The sequence below is a fragment of the Sorex fumeus genome, unplaced genomic scaffold, assembly GCF_029834395.1.
Source record: "Sorex fumeus unplaced genomic scaffold, SorFum_2.1 ptg000002l, whole genome shotgun sequence".
Lineage (NCBI taxonomy): Eukaryota > Metazoa > Chordata > Mammalia > Eulipotyphla > Soricidae > Sorex > Sorex fumeus.
Window position 1 is genome coordinate 28,378,713 of NW_026606059.1, and position 16,526 is coordinate 28,395,238.

Consider the following 16,526-nt stretch of genomic DNA (forward strand, 5'->3'; position numbering starts at 1 on the left):
GGGCTTGCATTCCTGAGACATCCGTCGTAAATATCAGTCTCTGCTTCTCCAGTTTACTTTAACTATCCTTGGCCATTTACCTCTTCAACCTTTCACTAGGCATTTTTAATTTATTATTTGGTCTAAAAGGCCTGGAAATTCTCAAGAAATTTCCAAGAACATCATTCCATACTTTCATCTGAATGAATTCACTGCTAATTTCAGGTTAAGCCATGCAATTCACAATCCATTTAGATATGTCATCCCAAACTCACTCGGTTCTCTGTGGAGAACAACATTCCTCTTGAGGAACGTGGTAGAATAAAATGCTAACTGTAATGTTCCAAAAGCAACATATTTTCATCCAGAGGTTAGCAAGGCTGCCATGTTGGCAGTTGTATGGGGTAAATATCCTCAGGGTGATGAAAAAGGACTACCCTTCTAACCTCAGACCCCGGACTCATTGAATGAGGAACTCTTCCTTCTCATCTTGATTTCCTCTGTCTCTAATGTGATGCACAGAGCATGCCTTGATGTTCATACTCAATTGGAAGCTAAGAATTCTGGCTTGTTTATTTGAAAGCTCCCCAAATTTTCCACTGCTAGATGTGGGTAAGAATTTTTCCTGCAGTTTATGAAATAACCTATGACATTTAGTTTAGAAACCATTGAATTTTACAGGGAAGAAAACTAAAGGCACAGGGCCAAGAGAAAGAGCTCTATGGGTTGAGTTCATGCTTTGCGTGTGGGAGGCCAGGCTCTGTCCCCAGTGCTGCAAGGTACCCTGAGTGACCATGAGCCAGAAGTAGGCCTCAAGCACTGTCAGGTGTGAACCACCACCCTGTCCCCTGCAATAAAAAAGCACAAGCAAAAATAGAAAACTAAGGACAAAAAAGTTTCATGAATACTTTTACTCTGGAAGAATGAAGTTAAAATTCAAGCTAGACGGCCTTGTGGTAAGAGAAGTGAGTCTGACAGAGAGGGGCAGATACAGAATGATCTCTCTCAGATGGAATATTTAGAAACATGGTAGTACTGCACTGTAGCACTGTCCTCCCGTTGTTCATAGATTTGCTCAAGCGGTCACCAGTAACGTCTCCATTGTGAGACTCGTTGTTACTGTTTTTGGCATATCGAATACGCCAGGAGGAGCTTGCCAGGCTTTGCCATGCAGGGAGGATACTCTCGGTGCTTAGAAACATAGAAAGATTTTTTTTAAATGGTCAGAGGCATCAAAACTGAGAAATTGTGGAGCTGGAGCGATAGCACAGCGGGTAGGGCATTTGCCTTGCACGCGGCCTACCCGGGTTTGATTCTCAGCATTCCATATGGTCCCCTGAGCACCACCAGATGTAATTCCTGAGTGCATGAGCCAGGAGTAACCCCTGTGCATCGCCAGGTGTGACCCAAAAAGAAAAAAAATACTGAGAAGTTGTTCTACAGAACCAAACTTACCCGGGGAAGATGGTAAAGGTGTCCCTGGGACACTGGTGGAGGCATGTGGGGTCTCTTTGATAGGTGTGATATTGGAACTATGTATGCATAAAACCATTATTGACAATACTATAACTCAAGGTGCTGCAACAAAAATAAAAGGGATCAAAACACACACAATCACACAAAATACTCTGGCCTCAGAGATTTTAAGTCAGAAGTTTTCTCTCTACAAAGACAATTCTTCCCACTCTCAAGGATCATTTACCACCTGCATACCATCATCAGAGTGCCAAATGCTGGCTGAATTTTGCTAAATGTAGCCATCCATCCTTGAAAACTTATTTGAATCAAGCGTCACAACTATGTAAGTAGTTCAAACTGGGGCATCTTTAGTAGTAGATTTATAAATTCCACTTATTTCCTATTAAAGGATCATAGAAAGGGGTTAGACAATAGTACAGAGGGCAGCGTGTTTGCCTACATAGTACAGAGAATAGACTTAGGTTCTGTGGTCCTCCCAAAACTCTGTATTCCTGAGCGCAAAGCCAGGAGTAAGCTCTGAGCACCTCCAGGTATGGTCTAAGCTCCTCCCAATAAAAAAGGAACACAGAAAGGAGGTTGTTCCAAACTATTGTTCCTCCTCTTATAGGGATCCCTTTGTAAGGAGCTTCTCACCCTTCTGTCTCTCATTGAAGCTAGAAACCTCTTAAGGCAGCATCCCTGTGTCCATTCAACCCATCTATATTCATTTATTTTTTTTTGGTTTAGTTTAATTTTGTTTGGGAGCCACACATGACAGTGTTTAGGGTTTATTCCTTTTGCTGTGCTGACGTGACCATAGGTAGTGCTGGTGATCCAATGGGGGTTGGTCACATGCAAGATGAGTGCCTTAACCTCTGTACTCTTTCTGGTCTCATCTGCTGTTGTTTGTGTTTCCATTTCAGGCGTCAGTCTGTCTGCAAAAGCAAGCACTGCCTCACACATTGCTCCAATACTGCCTCCCTGTACGTCACATGCTTGCCCTCTATGGAGGTCACTAGCTAAAAGTATCCAGTGTGTGACCAGGTTGTTTGTTTCTGTGAACTTTGTGATACTGAGGCCCATTGGCCGCGTGCCTTTCAGAACAGCCATATATCTCCAGACTCTGTAATCGTGGAGATTACACAGAAAGAGTTGCCAACTCTTTCTAGTTTCCTTTCTAATCCCTAAGAAAAAGACTATATTTGATGGTATGGACTTTCACAGGGTGACTCAGGCCCATATCGCTGGCCTGATTTCTAACACACCCTCCCTTCCCTAAATCTCATCTCCCTCAATGCCCTTGTCACAAATACTTTGTTTTCTTCACAATCTATCACTCGCTGTACCTGTGAGTCCTGTCCCTCATCTAGTTAACGAGTTGTATTTCTAAACGATGCTTAAATGTCTTCTCCTCCATTATACCATCTCCTTCTGCTTCCTCTCCTTATTCCTCTATAAAGTCTTTGATACTGTGTTATTTGTGTACAGTTTTATTTCTAAAAATAAATTTAAAATGTTTGGGGGCATATTAATTCTTAGTAATATCAGAGGCCAACTGAATTAGTCATACTACCAATTGCTGTGGATTGATTATAGTTTAATTACAGATTAATTCTGTAATTACAGTTATAGACATGTAAATCACCTACTTTTAGGCAAAAATGATCATCTTGTTCTCCCAGGCTGCCTATTCAACTCAGAGAGAGGGTCCATATGTAGTCAATCAATATATATCAGGTATCCAACCAAGTGTACTCTGTTCAGCTTCCAGGAATTTTGCAGAAAGCCAAGAACTAGCCCATGGGCCAACATAGAAAATACCTAAGAGACTTTCAGGACAAGAAAAATATGCTGGGCAAAGCAGTAGCAAGATTATTTGACCTTAGTGTCATTAATTTACCAGAGAATTTGTAGAAAGTTGACTGGGAAATAAACCTTGGCTTGAAAGAGAAAAGAAATTAATTTTATCCAGGGAAAGTGTTCATAGATGAGAAAGAGAATTCTGATATAACTTCCACATGGCAAAAGATCTGTATCTTGATGACAGCCGAAGGAGGAATTGTTGAACTTGATCACTCTCACAGAACTTTTCTCCCTGCTCTTCTTTGCGAGCATTTATTTGCCTTTGACACTTCCTGCTATGAGAGCCTTCCGGTTGATAGTAGAAATTCAGTCATATTTTAGAAGTATATCTGACTTCTACAGTTGGGATGAAAAATGTCAAGAGTTTCATAAAGTTTCTGAGCACTGATTCCCTTGTCACTGTCACTGTGCTCCCATTGTTCATCAATTTGCTTGAGCAGGCCCAATAAGGTCTCCGTTGTGAGACTTGCTGTTACTGTGTTTGGCATATCAAATATGTCACAGGTCGCGGGGAGCTTACCACGCTTTGCTATGAGGGCGAGATACTCTCGGTAACTTGCCGGGTTCTCCGAGAAGGGCAGAGGAATTGAACCTGGCTTGGCCAGGTCGGCTGCGTGTAAGGCAAATGCCCTACTGCTGTGCTATCGCTCCAGCCCTAACTGATTCCCTTAATAACTAAAATATACCTTTGTGGGGGGAAAATTGCTTTCACAATGGCAACTCTTGCCTGAGGTACAGATAGGACTCTTGTCTCATCAATGCACTCACTAACTTAAGCATGCTGAAAATAGACTATAGACCAAACATGATTGCCACTCAATGCCTATTTTGCAAACCACAACACCCAGAAGGAGAGAGAGAACAAAAGGGAATGCCCTGCCACAGAGACAGGGTGGGATGGGGGGGAATGGGGGGTGGGAAGGATACTGGAATCCGCGGTGGTGGGAAATGGGCACTGGTGGAAGGATGGGTATTTGATCATAGTACAATTGAAACCCAAGCACAAAAATTTGTAAGTCTACAACTGTACCTCATGGTGTCTCACTAATAAAAATTTTAAAAAAAAAACTGTGGAAAGGGTTTTCTTTGAAGTGTACCACTGAACACAGCACTTAGGAACCAAATGCCCAAGACCAAAAGGGAAGATTTCACCCAACTAGTCTCCACTTTTAACAGTCTACCTCCAAGTTGCAGGATTTGGCTCCTGCTGCCCGGGGAGAAGCTTCATCTACCAAATGCAAACAACTTTCCATCTGAAAAACATTAGAATATGGCAGTCAAATCGGTCAGCTTATGAGGGCTTTCTTCTCGCTTCTATTCTATTTCCATGCCGCATTTCTCACACCTAAGGTGATCGAGGCATGGAATTGAGGGTCCTTGTTAGAAACATTTTCACTTTCCTACTACTTTCAGTAGTTATGAAGATTTTTCCAGGGATATATGTAAAAGGTATGTTTTTAACAGTCTACCTCCAAGTTGGAGGATTTGGCTCCTGCTGCCCAGTGAGAATCCTCATCTACCAAATGCAATTTCTTGAAGCTCATCTCACATATCTTTGGAGCAGTGATTCAGAAACTGCTGAGAGGGGTTGGAGCAATAGCACAGAGGGTAGGGCGTTTGTCTTGCACAAAGCAAACCCAGGTTCGATTCCCAGCATCCCATATGGTCCCCCAAGCACCGCCAGGAGTGATTCCTGAGTGCATGAACCAGAAGTAACTCCTGTGCATTGTCGGGTGTGACCCAAAAAATTAAAAAATAAAATAAAATTAAAAAAAAAACAGAAACTGCTGAAAGTTTTGTTTATATTTAGAACCCTTAGAACCACCAAACAAGATAAACGATGAACTTTTTAAGTTTACTGGCACATCCTTCCTCTGCTTTGTAACGTGGACTATAATTTACATGGACTATACATTTACTTACCACTCTACAATTTACAAAGTAGTCATACATCCATCACCTCTCCCACAAGGGCCACGCGATCTGATGGGGATTGTGACCCTCTGCCTGGCGCAAAGAATATTTATATATTACAACAAATCATCTCATTCAAATGGCATACCAGGTATAAATATCCTCATTCTAAAGATGAGGAGCTGAGCCTCAGAAAAGTCAAATAATATTTTATTGCTCCAGCTGAGTTTGCAACAGACCCGACAGTGACAAATACAAAAAAGGGACACAAAAATGACTGGGGGCTGAGATCCTAAGGCCTTCACGGTCACCAAGTACATTCCTCATTCTAACTCCAGTTTACTCTCTAGCAATATATAGGACACCTACTTTGGATTTATTAGCCTGTCAAACATGAAACAAAAAAGTTCCAGTGCTTATGGCAGAAAGTGTCTATTTTTATAAATGACTCTTTTTCATTTCTAAATCAATTTTTCCAACTTAAGTTCACATTAGAGGGTGTTTTCTCATCTTTAATCAGCACTTTGTCCTTGTAGCATAAACCATTTCACCAATCCCTCAACAACAGAACCCTCATCTTGTTCATAAATAATGTGTCTCATTGATTCTCTGGTTCCTTTTTATCTAGGTGTTTGGTTCTTAGTAGTTATGTGCTGCAATCACCTCAATGCTTTAAAAAGTGAATGCCTTTCACCCATTCAGATCAATTATGTTGAAATCCTCACACATTAGATTTTCAACAGACCAAGGGAGCTGGGTTGAAATCATTTAGTAACAGAAAATAATTTTACTTCTATAACTTCTTGATAATAAATTAAATTTTTCATGTTCTTTCTCTAGAATCAATGAATAATTGAACATGAAAGAAACTTTAAGTGTTCTCACAAATTGTGTAGTGATATAACTGCTGATGAAATCAGTGCATATTAAAACAAAAATTAATATCACTTTTTGTTTCAACAGTTATATAAAAAAATGAAAAAGCGATTGGTTCGCTTTACTAGAAAATTATTTTTAACTGGAGAAAGAACAAAATGCCCTGATGAGAACTAAGACGCTCATCAAAACTTAACCAAATAAGCACCTGAGGTGACCTGGATCTTTATTAAACATATTTAAAATGTGAATGCAGTGACTTTTTAAAATGTGCTTTTGTTAGGTTATGGTGCCACTTCCTAAAAGAAGGCAACATTGGATTTTAAAACTGCCCACTTTGTCACTAAATTATTTTGACAGTTTCGATGGTCTGAATTTGTAAATGACATGAAACAGCTACTACAAGAACAAAATTGTCTGATTCTTGTTACTTTGTGGTTACTCTGTATTCCAGTGACAAAGGCAGTTTCTAGAAATCACTGGGAATCATGTATGAACACATTAAATATTTTCCACCATGACGTACAGATCAAAAGGACTCCCTGAAGCCCTGTCTGTCCTTTATTTCTGCTAGTATAATTACTAATCTATTTGGTGGAATACTGGCATTTTACTTTTTTCAGGCTTGTGATTATATTACATTTTTTTAATTCTTGCTGTCTAAGATGCCAGCACTAGTTCAGTGACTGTGGTCCTAATAAAAGCTTAAATTTGGGGGCAACATAGTGATCTCATGATATGGTGGAAAACCAGAAAAAGCTGAACTTGAAGCTAGCTAATTTATAAATGACCTTAGCATTAGTGACAAACAACTTTGCTGAGCTACAATAACAATAAAAAAATAATTCAAAGAAACTGTGATCTTCAAGGCAAATAACTAAATGTATTTTTAATTAAGGTTTTTACTTTGACACCTACAGAGTAAATGTAATCTATTTTATTAGAATTCTACTGATGTATCAATATTGTTGTCATTCATTCTCATTAAGCTTTATGCACTCCCTATTCAAAGAGAGAGAGAGAGAGAGAGAGAGAGAGAGAGAGAGAGAGAGAAAGCTGTACCAACAGTTTCAGTTGTAGTGTTTATTACATATGAGAGTGCCATGGACCTTCAATATGCCACGCAAATGATGAGCACTGTGACAAGCTGTGCTCAAGAGAGCACTACTGAGAATCCCTGGGAGGCTGTGAAATGCCATGTTCCAGCCGAAGAACTCCTTCACTCGGGATAAACACAAACTCTGTAGGTGGGACCCGAGAAAGTGTCACCAGGAAAACTGAAGAACCAGTGGACTAAAAATAAACCCAAGTTTATATTGTCTCCAAAGTCCTTTCCAGAAAATACTCTCACAAAAATGAAATTTTGGTGCACAGCTTTAAGCTCTGTGGAGAAGTCTTCCTTTCTCTTGCAGATAGCAATCACTGGAGAATAGAGGTAGGGTGACAGACTCTAAGAACAAACAGAAGCTTAAAATCAGTCTCTGTGCTCCTTCTGACAGTAGGACTTGTTCATGCTAATCACTCAGAGAGAAAGTGCAGTCGCCAAAGAATGGGCTAAATGCCTGCGGGTCGCCTGGATCCCTTTAACTAAGGCATGCTTCGCGTAGAAAGAGGATAATTAGAGAGTGCATGTTCAATTAAAATTGAGAATCTATGGGGTACTAGTAAGTACAGAGGGTGCTAAAAGGCACTGCACGGGAACATTTGTATTGCTCATGCGAGAAAAAAAATCTCTTTTGAAGTTTGACCTCTAGAGTGTATCTTTAATGATACTTCAATGAAGGTAGTAATGCGCTCGAGTCAAACTCAAGTCTTACCTCAAGATTGTCAGGGTTGGAGCTCTCAAGATACCTTGGTCTGGCCTGTGGATTCTTTCCAGTGGAGGACAATGAAAATCCTGACTATAAGGAGAAACTCTAGTCTTTTCCCTAATTCTTTTGCCCTACCAATCGAAGAAGTGACCCCTGCTCCCTGAGCCTTTTCCCCACCACCAGTGGAAAAAAGTCATTAGGGCTCCTTTCAATGATCCGCACAGAAGGAGAAAGTGAAGTGCAGCCAGGTTACAGGAGCCCCGTGACCATTCTCCCGCGTACAGCTCGTGCTCATGTGCACAGAGAGAATTATTCTGGACATCAGGACTGCAATCTGGGGAACACAGGTCCTAGAGGCTCTGGAACTGGACGCCTCTGAAGTCCCAAGAGTAGTTGGGAACCTGCTGAATATACAGAGGGTTGAGCTCAGAGGTTCGCCCTGCAGAACCTGACCTACTAGAAGGATTGTAATCAGAGAGGTACTGATTGGTGGAAAGTTTGTCAAGCTGCAATTGGTTGAGTTTCAATTAGAGTCAGGCTTTGTCTTTTCTGTCTGTTTTCTTCTTCTGCTTGTTGGTGGGCACGTCCCAGTAGGTTTCTGCTACAAAGCATGTCTGGGAATCAACCAGCCTCCTAACTTGATTGCTACCTGGACTAAAGTTGATTCCATTAATATATATAAATAATAACATTAGTACTGTAGCACTGTCCTCCAGTTGTTCATCCATTTGTTCGAGCAGACACCAGTAACGTCTCCATTGTGAGACTTATTGCTACTGTTTTTGGCATATTGAATACGCCACAGGGAGCTTTCCAGGCTCTGCTATGCGGGCGGGATTCTCTCGGCAGCTTGCCGGGCTCTCCAAGAGTGACGGAGGAATTGAACCTGGGTTGGCCACGTGCAAGGTAAGCACCCTACCTGCTGTGCTATTGCTCCAGCACAAATAATAACTAATAATTAGTAATACCGTTATATTACTTATCAGCAGAAAGGATCTATTTGAGGTGCTAGATTTTCAGAGGACACGTCCTCTCTACTTAAGAAACATTCTTCCATTTAGAATCAAGATGAAGTCATCCTTTCCTAGCCAGGCAAAGCACTTCCCCTCTCTCTCTCTGCCTCTTCCTTAATCTGGGATTTGAACCCTTTCTTCCAGACTGAAAATCAGACTGTAGAATCAGGCAGATCCCCTGCACACTCAGTAAGCTGATTTTTCCTGTGCTCTGTTAAAGAAAGGCATCAGGGAAAGATAGCGAAGGCAATTTTCTTACTCTTATTTGATGCAAAATATAATTGCTTAAATTGACAATAGAAATAATTTATCAGATGGTGATAGTAAGTAGATAAGTTTTAAAAGTATGGATTTTCATAAGTGGAAGGGAGGGGCGGGAGCGATAGTACAGCGGGTAGGGCATTTGCCTTGCATGCAGCCGACCCAGGTTTGATGCCCGGCATCCCATATGATTCCCCCAAGCACCACCAGGAGTGATTTCTGAGTGCAGAGACAGGAGTAACCCCGAAGCATTGCTGAGTGTAACCCCCCCACAGAAAAAGAGATGGAAGGGAGGAGGAATTGATAATGATTTGTTATGCTACCCATATTGTATGCAAAAATTACATAATATTTGGGGGCTAGTCTTAGATTAGTTAAAATATTTTAAAATAAAGGGAATTATTTGTCTCAGGTTTTTAAAATAAAATTTATTTTAAAATGATAAAGGCAACTATATTATCCATCATGCATAAGGTTTATGTGTAGCTTTGTCTGTGTGAATGGGATGCATAGACCAAGGAAGGGCACCAGGAGAAGAATATTAGGATATTCTAGGTGACTTATCAAAAAGAATTAGTCATATAATTTATATTATTCATTGTTCTTGAGAACAGAAATGTTGGCAATCATTAAAATCTAGCAAAAGTAAATTTTGTGGGACCAGGAGATAGTTCAAGGTTAGGGAACTTGAAGATCATGATTCTACCACTTGAGTATCCTTCAGTGTTAGAAGTCTTTACTGGAAAAATTCCATCTTGAATAAATCTTATGTAACCTAGAGTTTTTCATCATCTGTGTAGTAAAGTGCATTGAAGCAACTGAATTTTAACTGTATTTTAATATATTTGGGGTTTGGATTCTTTGGCTGCAGGCAACTAAATAGGACACTGGCTAATGTGGGACATTTTTGGAAGAACATCAGGGAATCACAGACTTGAATGAAAGCTGGCGAATGAAGCTTGGCAGTGGGAGTCCTCAAGGGAGCTTGAGAGGGCTAGGAAATAAGAACCTTGGTACAACCTCTTAACAAAAAAAAAAAAAAGAGGAAAGTCAAATTTCCCTGCTATGGGCAAGATGCGCCAACTATTATTTATTTTCAGACTTCTCAAGATTCAAAGCCTCAATCAACAGTGCTTGGCTGTGCTTCACCAACACACTGGCTGGATGGAGGAAGACAGCCTGCATTCTAGGGCTTCTGACTCGCGGCCTTGGCCAAAGCACTATCTCGGTCAGGGTAACTCGGGAAAACAAAGACCACACTAGTTATTTTAAAAGAAAGATTTTAATAGAGTCGATGGAAGGACTGAAAAATCCACTAAGAATGCTACATAAACACTTTAACCCAGATAATAATTGCAGAAGGAATAGGCTATCTCAGGGCTGCCAAAACAAAGGGAAGAGGTGGCGTCAACAGAATCCAGAAGCTAAGGGAAACCCTACATTCCCAAACCCAAATTGTTAAAGAGAGCAGAGTTCATTTATTGCTAGTCTCTGAAGAGTTTAAAGGTCAGGGAACTCCCCACTCAGCATGAGGAGCTCATCGAGACCTAAATAAAGTTCTAGAAGAGCTACAAGAAGCTGAACATAGCAGTGTGTAGAGGAAGACAATACAGGTTTTGAAGACAGAATAAGGCAGTTATCAGGAGAAGCAAGTCCCTTCTCTCCCCTCCTGTCTCCTAGACTCCCTCTACTGCTCTCTCTACAGGAATTCAGTGAGAAAAAGCAATACACTAATCTGCATAATCCAAGTTCCAATATCATCTAACCAAGAACAGGGAAGTGCATGAGACAATTGTTAATCATTGGACCCTCATTCCACCAAGACTAACACAATGAAAAGAAACTGGGTTGCTGGTGAAGAGGTAAATGATTTCTGGTTAAGGAATGTGGGAACTTTAGAAAACTAAGAATAAGTACCCCCCCCTAAATATCAAGTAGAAACTAAGTAAAATTGCTTAAAAGGCACCCCAATTTTTTTTGTTTGTTTTTTGGGTTGGTTTTGAAGGGCCATACCTGGAGACTCTCAAAGGACCATGTGGTGCCAGGGGTTGAATTCATTCACCCTCCCTGCATGTGAAGCATATTCTTCAGCCATTAAGCTACCTCTACAGCCCAATATTCTGAATTTTTCACATCAAAGCTTTACCAAGTGATGAATTTTGGAAAGAAATTTATTAAATGATTAAATGATAGAGTACTTTGGATCAAAGTAATAAGGATAAGCTTGCAGAAATAAATATAATGAAGTTCATTCCTAAATATATATCAAGTTATTGTATGTGAAAGGATTTGTACCCCATTTTCTGCAGATGACCATTCCATATTGATATGCTATATTATGCCAACAATCATGCTTCCCTTTTATTCTGTTTTGTGCACCAGCCTTCAAAGCTAGTTCTTCATCATGTGTGTGTTTCTGTGAATTCTCCGAATTCCTTGTGTGCTGTTCCCCAAAACTGATACACATTTCGCAACAAGACAGATATCAAATTATTCTTTAGTACACCTGAAACTAAAATAATAATGGCAACTACATTTCAATTTAAAAAAATAAAGAACTTTCTTCAGTGCCACCCTCGAGAATGTCATGCGACGACTAGAATGGGAAGGAATGGGAGTGAAGATAGACAGTCGGCAACTACACCACCTCCACTTTGCTAATGACACCAAAATTTAGTCAAGCAGCACAAACTCTGGCCAACTTCGACTGTGAGTGTGGAAAGGTAGGACTATAGCTGAATCTCATGAAGACAATGTTTATGAGAAACAGTCTTGTTCCTGATCCTCCATTCACTCTCAATGGAACGACCATCTCCGAATGCAACAGTTATGTGTACCTAGGTCGAGAAGTCAACATGATGAATGACCTGGCACCTGAGTTGCGCAGGAGGAAGAGAGCAGCTTGGAACGCCTTCAAGAGCGTCGAAGAAACAGCTAAGAGGACGAAGAACCTCCGGCTCTGGGCACATCTCTTCGATTCCACTGTTCTTCCTGCATTAACATATGCCTCAGAGACCTGGGCCCTAAGAAAACAGGATGAGAATGCTACTTGGGTCTCCCAAAGAGGAATCAAAAGAATTAAGCGTGCTTGGAGTACCACACTTCACTCAAATGAGAGAAAGAATTCAGAGTTCCAACCTCTGTTGACGATCTTGAATCAGAGACGGTCTCATTTGCCAAGGCATTGAAAATAAGATGGGCTGGACACATAATGAGATTTGGACACGACTACTGGACTAGAGCCATTACCAACGGGATTCCACGGGACGTCAAAAGACCACATGGCCGCCCACCTACCAGATGGTCAGACTTCTTCCTAAAGGCCCTAAAGGATCGGTTTGAGGCTCTTCGTTTTCCTAGAATGAGCAGACGCCATTGGGCTACACTAGCACACGACAGGGGTGAATGGAGGTGTTACTGGTGCCCACTCAAGCAAATCGATGAGTAATGGGATGTCAAGTGATCAAGTGAAAGAACTTTCTGCAGTTTATGTAAAAGGCTCTGATAAGGATACACCCAATATAAGGTAAACAGTGAAATGAGAAATAGGGGCACATGCAGAAGTCAGCAAGCATTGAGAACAAAATCTGAAGAGGACAGAGACATCTCCTTGACAATGGGCTCACTATTCTACTGATTGGGTAGAATAATTCAGGTTAATATCAAACCACCACAGTAAAATGCTTTTTTGTTTAAATTAACTCTATAGAAGTGGCTTCCAAACTAGTGCTTGACATGTGGTTTGGGAGGTGCAAATAGTTCTAAAAAGTATTTCATGAAAAAAAATAATAATTCTGTGGTCTGTTTCCAAAAATTTGAAAAGCCAAATTAGTTAAGAATGGTAAACCTAACTCTATATTTATGAATTCACATTAGCATATTAAACAGCAATTGAATCTTTCTATAAAGAGGAATGCATCATTTTAACCCCGTTTTCCCTCAATTTATTAAAACCAAGAAGCCTGGTTTCAATAAGCATCTCACTGAGTGAGTTTTTTTCCTTCAGAATACTGTTTGCAATAATTATTGTGTATTGTCTGAAAACAGCATATAATTCCCCATTTCGTCCAATAAATTCATTTTCTTTCCATCGTTTGTTGTTTTAATAAAATTAAAATGTAAAAGACCTCTATACTTTAGTTTACAAAAACACTCACCACTGAGGCATTCAAAGAATCACTTTGCAGGAAAGAATCTGGTGCCAGTGACAGGCCAGCTAAGGAACATACTCTTAGTATGTTGCCTTCATGCAATCTCGGCTCTTCTCCATGAGTCTCACACTACACAGGTGGAATACTGTCTTACGGTTAGACAGTAGAATTGATCAGAGAATTCTCTAATATTTGGGGGGTGGAGGGCTGACACCTGGCTGTGCTAAGAACTTATTCATGGCTCTGAGCACAGAAATCACTCCTGACCATGCACGGGGGCTATAAGTGGTGCTGGGGATTGAACTGGGGTTACCTGCTTGTAAAACAAGTGTCTCAATTTCTGTACTATCTCTATGGCCCTGCTCTTTGGGGTGAATTGTTCTCTTCCTATCTTCCCCAAATTGGTGACCATAAGAATTAAAAATGTACTTCTTTAGAAAAAATAAGCATTTGCAAAATTATATATATATTTGTTCCTTGCATATGAGTATAATTATGCAAAAGTCAATAATCAACTTTTAAAAAGTTAAAATATTTTTATTGTATTAGACAAATATATTTATTAAGTAGACAAACATATTTCTCATCAATAGAAATCTAAATACAGTTCAAAGAAATTTTTCTTCAACTGATTATTTCAGGAAAAAAGTATCCTCACCTATTTTGTATGTTAATAACCTCATTTCTCAAGGCCCCCAAGATGATACTTTATATGCTTAATCCCTTCCTCTTTTTCTCATTTTCTGTCTCTTTCTGTCTCTATCTGTCAGCCTGCCTGTCTGTCTTTCTGTCTCCATTTCTCTCTCTCTCTCTCTTTCTCTCTCTCTCTCTCTCTCTCTCTCTCTCTCTCTCTCTCTCTCTCTCTCTCTCTCTCTTTCAATAAATACTCCTGGCTTTGTAGTCCTTAGATCATTCCTGATTCTGTTCTCAGGGATCATTCCTGGAATTACTCAGGGGACCACATGTGGTTCCAGGGATCAAACTGGAATCCTTCATGTGTAAGGCAATGACATTGTATTATATCTGTATTATATCTCTGGTCCCTGTTTTAAGTTGTTTCTATTTGTCTCATTCATTATTCATCAGCAATTTATTTTAATGAACACTTTTGTTTAGGCATTCTAAAGGATTCCATTTTTCTACCCCCATTTCATTGGTATACAAAATAATTAAATTTTTAAAATAACAATAAGAATACAACTGGCATTCAGAAGCTTCAAAGAAACTCAACTAAGTCCAGATAATCGGTGAAGTTGGAGCTAATTCTGGATAGTTAACCTCAAACTTGCACTATACTGTCCACGCATTGATCACTAGAACACCGCCGGTAGAGTGAGGGCTCTGAAGACTGTGTCACTTTTTAAAAATTTTAGAATAAAATTTTATAAGAATTTTCAAATTTTTAAGAATTTTAGAATTTTGTCTGAGATTCCATATCACACCAGACCAAATATATTAAAACATTCTCCTATTCCCATATTCATTTTACTTTGAAGAATCAATAGGCTTCCAATAAATTTGATTCATAAAAAACTGATAAATAACTCACCTAATTTCTTTTTAGTTCTATCTTATGAACAGCCATGCTTAATACTTAGGAAACTACTCAGGGTCTTTCTTCAAAGTACCAATAAAACTATAGCAAGGGAGAGAGGAGTTTGGGGACAGTTTTCATGATAATAGACAACTTAGCCCAGCCTCTGGTCATGAATAAGCTGCGATTGTCTGGCCTTCATGGCCTCTTGGTTGGAGCCTTGAGTCTCATCTCATGGAAAAATACCAAGGATGCCAAAGGGAGAAATGGTACCTTCTTCCCTTTAACTCAAGCCACTGCTTGTTGGGCATAATTTAACCCATATGGTTCTGGTCTGAACTCATCTTTCTCGATGAGTTCATTCTGAGGAGAGAAAATGATTTTTATCTACATTTAGTGAACTTTTCCCTTTAATCAGTGCGGTGCATTTATTGCCTGGTTTGAATTTTGCTGATCTATCGTTTCTGCTGCTATCACACTATTATAAAAAAAAAACATTTTTAAGTGGATATAAATTATCAGCTCTGCTTACAATGAGCTGATTTTATGCTTTTCACTTAGCAAATTCTTGTTTTGGAAGCTTAATTTTATGAGTTTATCTTACACATTTTCACCACTTAACTCTTCTTACTGAAAGTTAAACTTTTGGCTTGCCGAGAGGAATACGATCATAAGCTGGTGCTCCATGCCAAGAGTAAGCACCATTAGGAAATTGTATTTTTAAGTTAAGGCATTATATGTTTTAATCTTGAACTCTAGTTATTAAAATATGTGTGATGTAGTAATATCTCACCCTTTGACATGCAATGGAGTCAAAATCCCAGATTCCCAATTCATGCAGAAAGGGAGGGAAGGAAAGGATGAAAAAAAAAAAGCAAGACTTACCCATTTCAAGCACTTTTGTAACCAAAAATTCCTGTAACTTTATTTAAAAAATTGTTTAAATATTTAAGTAGATTGAATCACATGAACAGGAAGCTTGTCTCTTATGCTGCAAGCAAAATAGCCTGACTTTTTTTTTTTTAAACCAGACTCTTGGTAAGAATTGGCCACTTCACAATATAGAGGCCTTGGTTTAAATAGTCAAAACAAGTCCCTGCTTCCCACTCTTTAATAAGCTGTGATTGCCTGGTCTTCATGGCTCTGTCAGGATTATTTTGAATTTCAAGTCAACCTAATTACATTTCCCCATAGACCCTTGCCTATCCTTCAGTCCAGTTTCGTATCAAGCTTTCAAATCAAGCCAACTTAGTCTATAAAGTTCAGAGTAGAGCAGACAAGCATTGATTCATCCTTGCCTTCTCCTACTGTCTAACATGAGGTTTTACTATACTATGGTTTCCCACCATCCTTTTAAGTAACCACAATAGAATGAGCCAAACTGCACCCTTTTTCCAACAAAAAAGACTCTCACTAGCCAGGTGAGGTGTGGGGCCTCTGTTCTTAAATTGTGGTCAGGGGGTTGCAAGGATCTTATGCAAGAGTCTTGTAGAAAAACTTAAAATGCATAAAGCAAAAAATGCATGATTTTGGGGCTGGAGAGATAGTACAGCAGGTAGGGAATTTGCCTTGCAAGCGGCCGATTCAGGTCCGATTCCCAGCATCCCATATGGTCTCCTGAGCAGCAAAAGGAGTAATTCCTGAGTGCAAAGCCAGGAATAATCCC